The sequence below is a fragment of the Coturnix japonica genome, chromosome 3 (genome assembly GCF_001577835.2).
Source record: "Coturnix japonica isolate 7356 chromosome 3, Coturnix japonica 2.1, whole genome shotgun sequence".
Classification (NCBI taxonomy): Eukaryota; Metazoa; Chordata; class Aves; order Galliformes; family Phasianidae; genus Coturnix; species Coturnix japonica.
Window position 1 is genome coordinate 40,981,190 of NC_029518.1, and position 13,480 is coordinate 40,994,669.

Sequence of the window (13,480 nt, forward strand, 5' to 3'; positions counted from 1 at the left end):
ATGTAAGAATAGAAAGTAAAGAAAGTGAAAAAAGAGAGGGAGAAGGAGAGAGAGAAAGGGGAAAGAATGAAATGAAGAGAGAAGGAAGAGAAGAAGGAAAAAAGGGAAGGGAAGGGAAGGTGAAGGGAAGGCGAGAAGGGAGGGAAGGGAAGGAAGGGAAGGGAAGGGAAGGAAGGGAAGGAAGGGAAGGAAGGAAGGAAGGGAAGGGAAGTGGAAGGGAAGGGAAGGAAGGGAACGGGAAGAAGGGAAGGGAAGGGAAGGGGAAGGAAGGGAAGGAGGGAAGGAAGGGAAGGGAAGGAAGGGAATGGGGGAAGGAAGGGAAGGGAAGGAGGAAGGGGAAGGGAAGGAAGGGAGAGAGGGAAGGGAAAGGAAGGGAAGGGAAGCCGACACGAACAAAGAAAATATGCAAGGCTTTTGGGATAGTCTCAGATGACACATTTCTATTTGTATAGACCCCAAGATTATTCTAAAGAAAAACCAAACAAACAAGCGAGCAAGCAATCAACAACACCAACAAACCCAACAACACAGAAATACAAAGCAAAAGTCATTTCTTGAGATTTAATCACTCTCCCCTGAAAAGTTCAAACAAGCCTAGGAGCAGATAAATGTCCCCTGAGGGTGTCCCCTGCTTTTGCCCCAAGTATTAGGTTGTTTTTCTATTCAGATATTAGCAGAACAAACATTCTTCGCCAAAAAAGGAGAGAATTTGCTTGGTTTTCTCCTTTAGATGTTTCACTAAAACTACCAAATCCCCAAACGGGAAAAGCTACTAACTAACATGAGAAATAAATGACCCCAAAGGGAGGGTCAGAATAAAGTTAGGAAAGTAACGGAAAAAAGTGAAAACAACTTCTAATTGCCCTTTTGTTTGTTTAAATTGTAATCTACCTTGTGTAGAACAGCCGCGGGACCAAAAATTTCAAGCTGTTCTGGAAAAGGAAAAAACCTGTTCCTGACCCATAAAATGAAACATGCATATGAGTAGTGAGGATGATCATTGTAGGAGTCTGTTAGTATTGCAAGCTAGTCCTTTTTTTAGCCCATTCAGTCTGCTGCACAAAAGTGTTCCAAAATCAGGGATGTCCTTTCCTCTGTGTCTCTCAGTGGATGGTGGTTTCTGATAACTCATACGCACACAGCATTTCCTTTGTGACTGTTCCTTGGGGCATCATCAGTCATCATCAACATGACTGAGGCAGCAGCGTGAAACCTGGCCTATGGGGGAACAGATCACAAACCCAGCTTGTATCTGGTAACTTAAGGGGTGAAAAGAGGTTTGAATATGGCAGGGCAATCCAGTGCTTGCTGACTGTTGTACTGTTCATATCAGATGCTGCCAAGAGATTGAGTGGTTATTCCTGAATCAGTTTAACTATTCAGATGCTGGACAAAGGGACTACAATAGCAAAGCACGGAACCCCAGAATGTCTCAAAATTAGAAATGAGTATCAACAATGAACTCATGATACCAATACAGACATTCTATCCATTTCAATCTAAATTGATTATGCAGCAAAATGTGGTATGAATGATAATTTATCCTCAAACTTTTCTATGAGACATCAACTTGGTGGGACAGAGCAGCCTAGCAATAGATGTAGATCAAATGTACGCTGTCAAATACCCTGTGTGTACAAAGATGGCAGTGTTGTCTTTTTATCATTTTGCTTTGAGCCTTTGAACTATTTCATGTTCTGCAGACAAGCTAAAAAGAACTCACAGATCATTCATTATTATACACACACACACATACACATATACATATGAATTATAAACTGAATTAGAGGGTTTAATGTAGTGGGTATAGTGGGTATAATGTAGTGGGGCCAATATATAAAGGTTTCTCTGGAAGTTGCATGCCCTAGTTACATAGCTACACAAAACACATAAGAAAAACCTCAAGGGATGAGCTGCAGGCAGCACCTGCAGGTGTCATTCTGTCATTGGACACTGTCAGACAGCCTGGTCCAGCTTTCACAGTGTGACACTGCTTGTGCAACCCCACAGCCAGAGATGAAATCAGCCAGTTTGGATAGAGAAGATGTACGGCTGCATCTCATGCAATATCAGGTGAAGGGGTTTATGAGCTTGGGTGCATCACACGCGACGTTCTGAATAGGTGCTTGTGCCTCTGCATCCTGACAGAGCATCGGTGAGTAAGCAGAGAGGAGGCAATTGCAATCAAAGAAGGGTGGGAAATGCAGGAGAGCAGGGGGAACGGAGGGGCTGAAATACGGGAGGAAAAATATAAAATATAATTTAATTTAATTTATATAATAAAATATAAAATACAATTTTAAAAGTTAGAAGAAATAAATGGAAAAGGTACTCTTGGTCAAATAATTGCTATCTCTACTAAAATCCTCACGCATCTACCTGTTACAGAATCTCTGTGACCTCTTTCCGAACTATTGGTTTAGAAAATTACTTTGTGAGTGGAAATGTGTTCTTCTTGGGACAGTAACTGGTGGCTCAAACAGTTGCACCAAATCCAGTATCATGACACATCAGAAAATACACTGCATCTGCTTACTGACAGACCCAACAGCTACCAAGCATTAGGGCCATCTGCTACACTGTGTTGGATATTACAGGAAACACTTTGCGATAACACTTGAGACAGAGAATGCTATCAGAATGTAAGTAATAGCATGGCATATGAGTAACTAGTATAAGCAGTTTTGACCACTTCAGCTTCAGTTGTTTAAAGCAGAAGTTGCAGGGTTAAAAACTGACTGAGATACATGAAAGATGAGTCAGAGTTTTCCATGATAAAAGGTTGGAATAAATAGTCCCGAGTGTCAAGTAGCCAATAAACTTAGTTTTCATATTGTTTAGGTTGAGATAAGATGGTGTGGTCATACCCAGTTACCTTAACATAGACTGGACACTTTTGTACTACTCATCAAGACAATGAAAGAAGGGCCAGGTATGCTGGTGTTCCATCCTTCAGCCTGCCTTGTTTCTGGAGCTTCCCATCTACAGATGTTCAAAGCATTCTTGAAACAGTTGCTAGTCAGATTTCTGAACTGCTTGCCCTAGTGAAAAAGAGCACCCTGAAATCATCTTTACTCCTGAATGTAATAACATGCTTCTCTTCCTTTTTATTTATATATGGTATCATATAGTCACCACTTAGAATCACAGAATCATAGAATTACTCAGGTTGGAAAAGACCTTAAAGATCATCAAGTCCAAACTAACCATACTACCCTAACTCTAACAACCCTCTGCTAAATCATGTCCCTGAGCACCACATCCAAACGGTTTTTAAACACATCCAGGAATGGTATTTCCAGCATATCACAGAAATTAGCCATTGTTCTTTACTTATTCTCTGTGTTGCAGGAATAGGTGTTATCCTTTACTGTAAAAACATTAGTTCCTTTGGCTGTGTTCACTGAAAACTCATTGTTTTTCAGCTGAAGTTTGGTGGCCCACCTGTCTCGCACTCTGCTCCTACACACAAGATAAATAGCTTTTATACTGGAAAATGGTTCAAAGGGATGGTAACTGCTGTATGGAGGCACCAGTACTTACAAAATCAAGGAAGATGAAATAGGAATTGTTGGCAGACTTTTAGGAATACTCTTCAGACTCAGACAAAGGTCTGTGACTCCTCAGGGAAACACCTCAGCAAGTCACCTAATGACATGCTTTCAAATGCTGCTGCTGTGTATGGACATAATTAGATAATAAGCAGTAAACAATGAGAGTTATGTAGTGACATAATTGGAAGAGCTGTATACTATGTGATCCTAGGGTTTAATAAAGCAGTTTCTTTCCCACTGGTGAAAGCGGTAAAAAAATCAAAGGATTAATTCAAATCACGGTATTTTAAAATCAAATCTGCATTGTGAATATCACATTGTGGGTTTGCAGGGAAACTGTAGCCCAGTTTTCTTATGCCTCATTTCTTTCCTATTGTAATGAATTCCCTACTGTACAATGTGGAAGTGGACTTTGGAATAGACCACGATGACAGAATTGAACTGGAGCGCAATGCATCATTTCAGAACTAAAATACTTCTACCTTGTTCAGAATTTTTCACCAAATTAGAACCATTAAAATGGAGACAAACATTTTCTTTTGAATAAAATGTTTCTACCACTTCAGTTTACTACTAACACCAGTCTCTTTTCAAAGACAAATTACAGGCTTGATTAGTATTTTCAAGGCGATCCAGTAAGCTAAGGGAATGTAGTAGGTTTATTATATAAGGCTGGAAGGTTACTGAACAAAAACACTAAACTGCCTCACCCTTCTATCAAGGGTATGTACTTGGAGTGGATTTAGAATCTTAAAATATTAGGAAAAGAAAAACATATTTTCTGCAAAATTTTATTTTTACAGCATAGCAAGAGAACAAAACAATGGTTGTAAGGGTAAAACATCATGGGTACCTGAATTTACACCGTATCAGAATTCCTCATCAAATTTTCTCCTATACAGAATGGAAGTAACACTGGGAGAAAAACGTCAAATTTGTGAGATGTCTCACTAGCACAGAAATATATATATTAAAAAAATACAAGGAATTCACCTACTACTTCATCCTCACTAATGCAATGAAGAACCAAGTTTGATTCTGTTACAATAATATCAAGTGGTCATGGCTTTTTCCCCCACTTTTTCCGACTTTTTCTTGCAACAGAAATGGAACAAACCACAGTTCTTTTAACTCAACACAAATCCATGGAAATCAGTGTCAGTAGCCAAGCCTGGATACATGAACCAAGACTGCTCTTTTGAGGACTCTAGGCTCAGGATTTTTAGTTCCCACAATGGCATGGTGGTGCATCTTGTCAAAGCTTCAGCATGAGCAGCAATTGGCTGTGTTATCAGCTTGCTTCCAGAAACAGTACTGACTTGTCCTCTTCTACTCATAGATTGGTTTGGTAACAGAATTTGCTCTTCAGGGTTGAGATAATACAAAATATGTTAGGTAAAGAACAACAACAAACTAGAGGTAGAGAGAAAGAAACTGAAGTACTGTGTTTTCTAGGAACTTCTTCCTGCATCAGAAACTCAAGTTCCTTGTTGGAGAGGCTAAAGAGGCCACAACAGCCTCGCCTCCTGTAACAGTGAGCTTGGACTCATTTGAATTAGTTTAAAATGGAATCTTTTATTAATAAAAAAAATATTTTCTTCAGAAGTCTATTCTCTAAGTAGTGTTATTGCCTTTATTTCCTGCTGAATACATTTTCTAGGACTACGTTTTTATTCTTTGGCATGACTTCCCTTTATCTTTCTGTGTCAAGGACATACAATTTTCTTGCCCTGTGGTCAACACCAGAGCCATGAATTGCATGTCACAGCTGTGGTGGGGTTAACCACAGAAAAGGCTACAGGGCATTTCCCAGGTGGAAATGCTACAGTGAAAATTACAGGGTATAGCCCCAGAAAGGGAGCTACACGTAGGTTAAAAAGTGAGGAGGTTGGCAGCTCTATGTCTCCTGTCCTGCTTATCTTCCTCACTGACCTATATTCCTTTCTTCAAATTCCTGGTCGAATCTCTTAATACCTTGTTGTGTTTTACGTACACCCACGCTCCTACTGATAGGAATACACATTGTCATTTAGGAGTGGAGTTTGCAAGCATGACTCAAGGCATATTAATACCCATAACAGGTTGGGTTTTCATTAACTATGTTGTCATGCAGACTACTGTGGTACACAGAAATCAGCTCCGATCTAGGGTACTTCCTGGTTCTTCCTCTGTCAATACTGATTGACTGTAGCAGATAACGAGACATCAACCAAACAGGTAGACAGGGCCTCTTCATCAGGGTGCACGTACCCATACTCCAGAAGTCCGTATGGTATACTTCAATATTCATACACATATCTTGCCAAAATTAAACTGGTGTTTTGCAGGTAACAGGTAGGGGAGAAAGAAGACACAATAGGAGACTAAAGCATAGTTGATGGTGTAGATGCCGTGATAGTGAGGGCTCAGGAGCCACACAAAGCACAGTGCCAAGCAGTGGGACTCATCTCCTGTGGTGGGCAAGTCACTGCAGCCTGCATGTGCTGGATCACAAACACCAGTTTGATGGTTGCACTGTGACAGAGAAGGTGACAGGGGAGAACACAGGCCAGGGCCTGTAAACGTGCATGTTTTTGTCCTGACACCTGTAATAGTCACCTGTGGTTCTAGTGAAGATAATAAGCTGTGGTACAGAATTTGCTAGCCTGACAACAGGGAACGAGCCCCAGGTTACTTAGTGCTTCCCCACCAGCCTGGCAATCCCAACTAACTAGTTTTACTGGGGGTTCTTGTATCTTCCCAGCTGTAAGCGTCCCTGAGTGTGGGATCTTGATGGAGCCTCTGGTGTGGGGCACAAACCACTAACACTTCTGAAAGGCAAGCTCAGTGCAGCATGGCTTAAATCACATCATCTATGTCGATACATGTGTTCAGGCCCTTCTCTCCATCAAAGCTTTAACGTTTCAGTCTTCACATTTTCATTAGCTGGAAAGAAACAGTTGAGAGGATGGCACTGTCTGTCACATGGCTGCAAATGCAAATCTTCCTTGATATTAAACTTCAGGTGCAGGTTTCCTGAGGGTGTGTTGTGCCAGGCAAAACAATGCCAGGCTTTTCAAGCATTCAGCCCATTGTGTCAGTGGTGAAACATACTTGCCCAGTGGAAACGTGTCATTAACTGTAATTATACCTTCTGGCTTCAAAGAACAGGCCTTTATTTTAATGCAATGGGAGGCACATGCTCTGCTCTAATTCACAGCCAAGAGCACTCTCAGCTACAGTAACCCCCTCAATCTTTGAGTGGCAGTACTCATATTTTTGCTTGTTCCACACACATCTCAAACACATTCCTGTATGACAAGTAGATCAGCCATTTGTATCACTCTCAGACATTCTTGTTGTAGTACCACCAGGCAAGTTATGTATTTGTGCTTTGAAAAGCCTTTCTTTCCATAGAGAATGTTGCATAAAAGTGCTCCTGGAATAGGCACAGGTGGCCCCTCCCTTCTAGGGTCATTTCTTTCTCACATGCCAAAGCCAAGCTGCTTGTCTCAGATGAGGAATTGGAAACACTTCTGGGGAAAAGGAGGGAAACCATTTCTTTATTGAGCCTCAGCCCTAGACTGTTCTACTCTTGGGTAACTTCCCAAACTGATGGATGTAGAAGCCAGAGATGCCCTCTTGGGGCTATACAAAGGCCTAGATTGCCAAGTCTTCTCTTTGACAGCTGATCTGAAAACAAACAGAACCTTAAAATAGTATTTCTACCATTGCGTTGGCTTCAAGTTTTCAGCCCTGAGTTGAACTGGACCGGGAAAAAGGGGCAGAATGAGCAGTACTAAAATGAGAGTTGTGCCTTCTTTGTCCTCCATTTTACTCCTTTGTTCACAGTTTCTATTTGTTTATTATTTCCTCTCATCTTCCTTTTGCCTGTGTCTTGACTTTTTTGCTTTGCCCTCGCTCTCATCGCATACTTGGGCTGGAGTTCTCTCAAGATGATGTTAACTTCCTTCTTGTGACCACTTGATTTGCCAGACAAGGATTGAGAGACTGGGGAAATAAAATGGGAAGAATGATGGAAAGGACAAAAAGCGGTGTGCAAAATCAATACAGAGAGCATGCATTTCCAGTATCTCTCTGTGATCTCTCATCACTGCACTTCTACCCAGCATGTTTCTGCACGCAGTCAGTCACACCTTTCTCCTTAACACCACTGGCAATAAAAGCTCTTCTCTTCCTACACATTCATCCCAAATATCACCCACCAGCTGCAAGGGCTGTCCTCACATTCTCTTCCACAGTGCTCCTTCTGCCTCAGCCAGATGACTTACTCTGTCTGATTATTTACATCAAGTCTTTATTTGGTACAGGTCTTCTAGGAACCAGGCATATACACACGCTCTCACTATGAGCCCAGCAGCTGTTACTAAACATGTAATTCTTTAGATATGCAATTACTGTTTTCTTAAAAAAATAAAATAAAATAAAAATGCTGGCATTATTCGAGATAAAATAAATGATTTTCAAGTGAGCCTGAGAAAAGAGCAGTCAGGCCCAACTTGTTTTCCAAGTGTAGCAGCCAGGCTTTATGAATGTTTTCTGTCAGAGGTGCAATGGGTAGACTCTAGTGAGGAACTGTTTCTGAGGTGATTATGAGAGTATTTTCCTCAGTACTTACCAAAATCAAATGCTCACCTAGCAGTGGTCAAGGGGACCACTTGGGATTGATATCCTCACATATGCATGGACGACTGTCTTTCTCTCTTCCCAAGGCAACCACAAGCAAAACTGTGAGAAGACAGCTTGTCTGACCCAGCAAAGCACCAGAAAGGAGGAAAGGGAGGAAGGGGAGGAAAGAAAAAGGAAGGAAAAGAGTATATTTTCATTTTTGTCTGTTTTGGAGAGAACAGTTTCTCCTCTTAGGAATTCCAGACTTGAGCACTGTGTCTGTGGCACTGTTATTAATAAAGTCTGCTTATTTAATCTGTTCATGGATATGTCTGGGACTTTCCATTCCTGTAAGATCGGTGAAGCCTTCAGTTTCCTATTTGTTTGATTTAGCGCATCTTGTCAGAGTTGTCTAAGGAAGAAAAGAGCCATCTCCTGCAGACTCCTGGAGTCTGGAGCTGCCTTAAATATTTACAAAAGCAAATGTACGCCTTTGTGCCCACAGCTCCTCTTCACGGGAGCTGAAAGAGCACATGAGGCTCCCCAGAGCCCCGCGTCCCACCTCTGCAGGGACAGCAGGTGTGGGCACTGCCAGTGCAGGAAGGGAGATGCAGCAAATGCCTCCTGACTGACTTTGCTTACAAAAACGAAAGTAATTTGAATTGTGATGCTGGTTTGGTTATTGTTTTTAAATAATGCAATCAAGCACTCAACTTTCTCTGAGTCTTTTTAATTAAATTTTTAATTGAGTATATAATTTAATATATATAAGCAGCCTAAAAGGGTTTTGCTGTTTCTTTCAAAATTCAGAAATCGAATGCACCAAAATGAAACTTGAAATCTGAGCAAACTGCACTAGACAGCAAAGAATGCAAAATCAGATGAGACTGTTACATACTTATCCCTGGGTGTATGTATACATTAAAATGATGCATTAATTGTCATTTTAACACCACTGACAAATCATTTTGATTTATGACCTTGTGTGCTCTATAAAAATGATAAATGTTTGGATTACATAAACATGGCTATAAAAAGCTGTCATGGCTTTTCCTTTGATGACAGTTATATTATCAGACTGGTTTTCATGAACAGTACTTAGTAGCTGACTAAATGTGCGGCAGTGCAGATAATTTGCTAACATTTTCACATTTGCTGGGTTCTTATCACAAAAGAAGTATCCTTTGTCGTTTCAGGGCTGTGTGTTATTAATACCTATCCACAGAAGTAAGGTCAGTAGGCCCACATCATACGGGTGGTTTTTTTATTAGTTATTTATTTGCAAGCTCTGCTATTTAAATGAGAATATCTGCTGTGCTACTGGCTCAATACTGCCAGCCTGAAAATTACTTGGTAAGGTGCTGGTATGTTTTCACTAGCTGCAGTAATGCAAACTGATGGCAGAATATTCATTCCCCTCCTGCCCACTCTCACACTTCAGGGAACACCACAACAGAGTCATGAACCACATTGTCCCTCATTAGCAGATGATCAGCAAAGCCTAAAAAGATCAAATCCAATGCTTGGAAGACAGCATACTGTTTCTGAAGGCATCTTTGCCACTCAGTGCTTCCCATGCCATACTGGGTTTAGGTGGGAGTGGTATCATTCTCCTTGCTCCTATGTGGAGCCTCAGCCTACGGGTGTGCTGCTTTCCTGATCACCAGTGGGATAGAGAACTTCACCAAGTGAAGGTCTGCCAAGCTCTGCTCTCTGAGGGCTCTGAGATAAGCAGTGCAATAGTTACCTCCTAATTTTACCCCCTCTTCATGGTTCTCTCGTCTGATATTGTTCACCACCGCCCAAAAGAACAGGCCACAACAGAGGCCCCAGATGAGACTTTACATCATATATCATTGTCGCCATCACGGCATTCCTCATCTTTGCCATGCCCATTAGACTCAGGAGCACTTTGAGACACGGGACTTCTAAATCATTGTCATTCAGACTAGTTTACACTTCTGCCTTGTCCAATCCCATTAGTTGGGGTTGCAGCAGTGGAAATGCTTTTGTCTGTCTCTGTGTGAGGGATGGAGAAGGATAAGGTTCAGATGGCAGTGCAGAGAGCCCTGAAAGATAGGGCAGAGCCGACCATTTGAGAACAGGAGCAGAGTCGGGATTGAGTGGAGAACCCAAAACTTCAGGCATGAGGTGGGTGTGCCTTTCTGACTTCTTGGGACTATAAAAACAGTGAGCCACTATGCAAGAAAACTTCTGAGTCTTGAGCACAAAGTGAAGTGAAGGCCTCGCTCCAGCAGCTGGGCAGTGTGGTGGGAGCACCCCACTGGCTGCATCTTTCAGGAAGGAGGCAGGAAGGAGGACAGATCTCCAGCTGGGCTTGTGGAGGCCAAAGTGCAAAGCCCATCTTGGGCTGCAAGGTCTCTGAGTGTAGCCATGGAGAAAGCCACCTATGTACACTAACCAGAAAGACCTGTTCAAAAGCTGGACCACAGAAACTGAGCATGGTGCTAAAGGCTGTGAAGGATGGAGAACAGCAGGAAAGAAGCACTGCCCCTGGCTGCAGCCTTCCCACCTCTCTTGGGGGCTGTGCCAGTTCTCGGACCTCTCTGCTCCCTGCAGCATCCCTCACTGAGCCCCACATATGTCTTGTGGCATCAATTCCCATGACCCAGCAGCCCTATTAGAGCAATGACATCAAGTAGCTCCAGTCCCACATCCCAGGGGAGGGGCAAGTCTCAAGTGCTGTAGGCAGCTTGGGAGAGCTTGTGAGTTTGGAAATCCTCTTCTTTATGCAGGAACAACTACCTCTGCTGAAGGTGTTTCAGGCACAAAAAGCATCAGTTCTGTGGGGTAAATCAATGCTGCACATCCAATTATGCTGGCTGTGAGTAGTTTTTTAAACAATGGGAAATTATAGGCAGTGTGACCTTTGGTAATCAAAAGCTGGAGGCAAAGCAGAAATTTCTAGCGGTGTCTTTTAAAGCAAAACCAGAACACACCACAGCTGCACCCAATCACTAGCGCCAAGTCTTAGGAAATAAATAAAATATTCTGCATTAGTTCAAAGTACAGAATGAGGGATTACCAATGATTCTTCCACTTATTTCAATGCTTAGAAATTCAGATTAACCTCAAGGGTGTCGGTGGTATTACTATTTAGAGTTGCCATTGAAGCAATGAGCAGTGAAAATGTTTGCTTCTTCCATTTATGGCACAATAGATTTTGTTTTCTTTTTTGCATAATTGAAGGCTATTTAGGAATTGGGCTCTTTTTTCATAAGCCCCGCTATCAGTACAAGCAGGGGGATGTAACGATGGATCACAGCCCTGCTGAAAAGGTACTGGTGGATGGCCATGAACCAGCGATGTGCTCTCACAGCCCAGCCAACTATGACCCAGGCTGCAAGAAAAGAAGTATGGCCAGCAGGTTGAAGGAGGTGATCCTGCCCCTCAGCTCTGAGATGGTGAGACCTCACCTGGAGTACTGCATCCAGATGTGGAGTCCTCAGTACAGGAGAGGTGTGGACCTGTTGGAGCACATCAAGAGGAAGGCCACAAAAATGATTCAAGCAATGAAACATCACCCTTACAAAGGCAGGATGTGAGAGCTGGGGCTCTTCGGCCTGATGAAGAGAAGGCTCTGGGGAGACCTGATGGTATTTTTATTCTTTTAATGTGAGAATACTGAGCTCCTCTGCTCCAGACTTCCACTCTAAGAGTTTAGCAGCAGGAGACGCCCTGAGAGTATACCCAGTGGAACAGAGACATTAACTCAGAAAATAAAAGGTATCTAATGAGGAACGTTTGACAAAAAGGAAGTGTGTCAAGAATCAAATTGTTCTTAGAAACAGATAAATTCTGACCCGAAATGTTAGATATTTATCAGAGATCTTTACAATTGCTTCACTGACAGATGGAATTATTCTTTCTAGACTTACAAGCTGAAGTAAAACTTCCTAGTGGTGCTGAGGTTCACAATGACTGCTGTTAGGGACTGCGCTGTGGTTTCAGCCCTGACTTTAGGATGCAGCAGGTTTGATTTCTGAGCTACCAGCCCTCAGAGCCACTAAGCAACTTTGAGGTGCTCCTCTTGAATGCTGAAGTGATGAGGCAGGTTGTGTCACCTCAAATTGGTTTCACAAGAAGAAGAGCCCCCACTCCTTGTAGAAGGCATGTACAAATGTGCACCACAAGAACTACTTCCAATACTTCCAACTTTGGTTAATAACAGTTTCCTGGTCTGGAGAAAAAAACTACAGCAGAGGTCAGAATGGCCATGTTGGCATGTTCAGGGAGATGCTGTCTTGATCTAAAACTGCTAAGAAAAATGTGAAAATCTGTTCCCACAGCTAAAATTTGCTGCTCTGATTTGCCAGTCTGGCCCCCAGCTAAACTGTTTCATGGGAATTGACTGCTAGTACATCTGATTGATATCTTCAAAAGGCTCAGTGTGAGTGACCCTGGGTTATTACACACTGGCAACTTGCTTCTGAAAGTGCTTCCCCAAGGGAGGTCAGAATATATATTCAACCTGCTCGCATTTCTTCTTCATGTGCATAAGCTAAATGCAAATTTAACTGATAAGTAGTAGGAGTATCTAGTGGATCTACAGCGTTTTAAGATCTCACAACTCTAATACAGGAAAACCAAGCCTTGATTTGCTACAACATTTTACTAATAATGTGCCTTGGAGGAGGGGAAAGCATTGTCAGACCTAAGAGCTCTTTCTCAAAAAGGGGTGAGAGGATCTCTGCCTTACTCAGAAGCAAAGCTTGTTTGAGTAGAGGATGAATGAGAGAGAAATCAGTAGTGCTAGGAGCTGATTGGCTGTTTATGTCATTTGGAAAAGGAAACAAGAGAAAGGAACCCAAATGTAAAGACAGCACAATCAATTTCTTTGTTACTTAAAACAAAGGGCATGGGCTCTTAAAGGCAGCAGTGCCGCTCAGAGGTAACAGCTTCTATTAGCTCACACTCCCTAGACTGTAAAGATTGAAAACAAGAGGCTTTATCTCCACCACGTTTAAGTAGCTAGCTGAAAGTAAGAACTTTTCCAAACCACACAGTTCAGAGCCTGTGCTCTCCTTGTTACAAGGGGATCTCTAGTGATGCTAAAAGACAAGAATGACAGAATAAACAGGGAGACAATTGCACTGGTATTTAAAGGAACGCTGTGACAGAAAACCCCACTACTGAAGGGGTTAAAAAAAAAAAGGTCAGATCTGTTCCTTGCCTGGCTGGGAGCTATCTAATGAAATGAGAGCTGCAAACCACATGCTGTGCTGAGCTCAGGAACCACATCTGAAGATACAGTGCCCTTTTCTCTGGCACATCAGCAGAGCAGCTAACCATAAGCA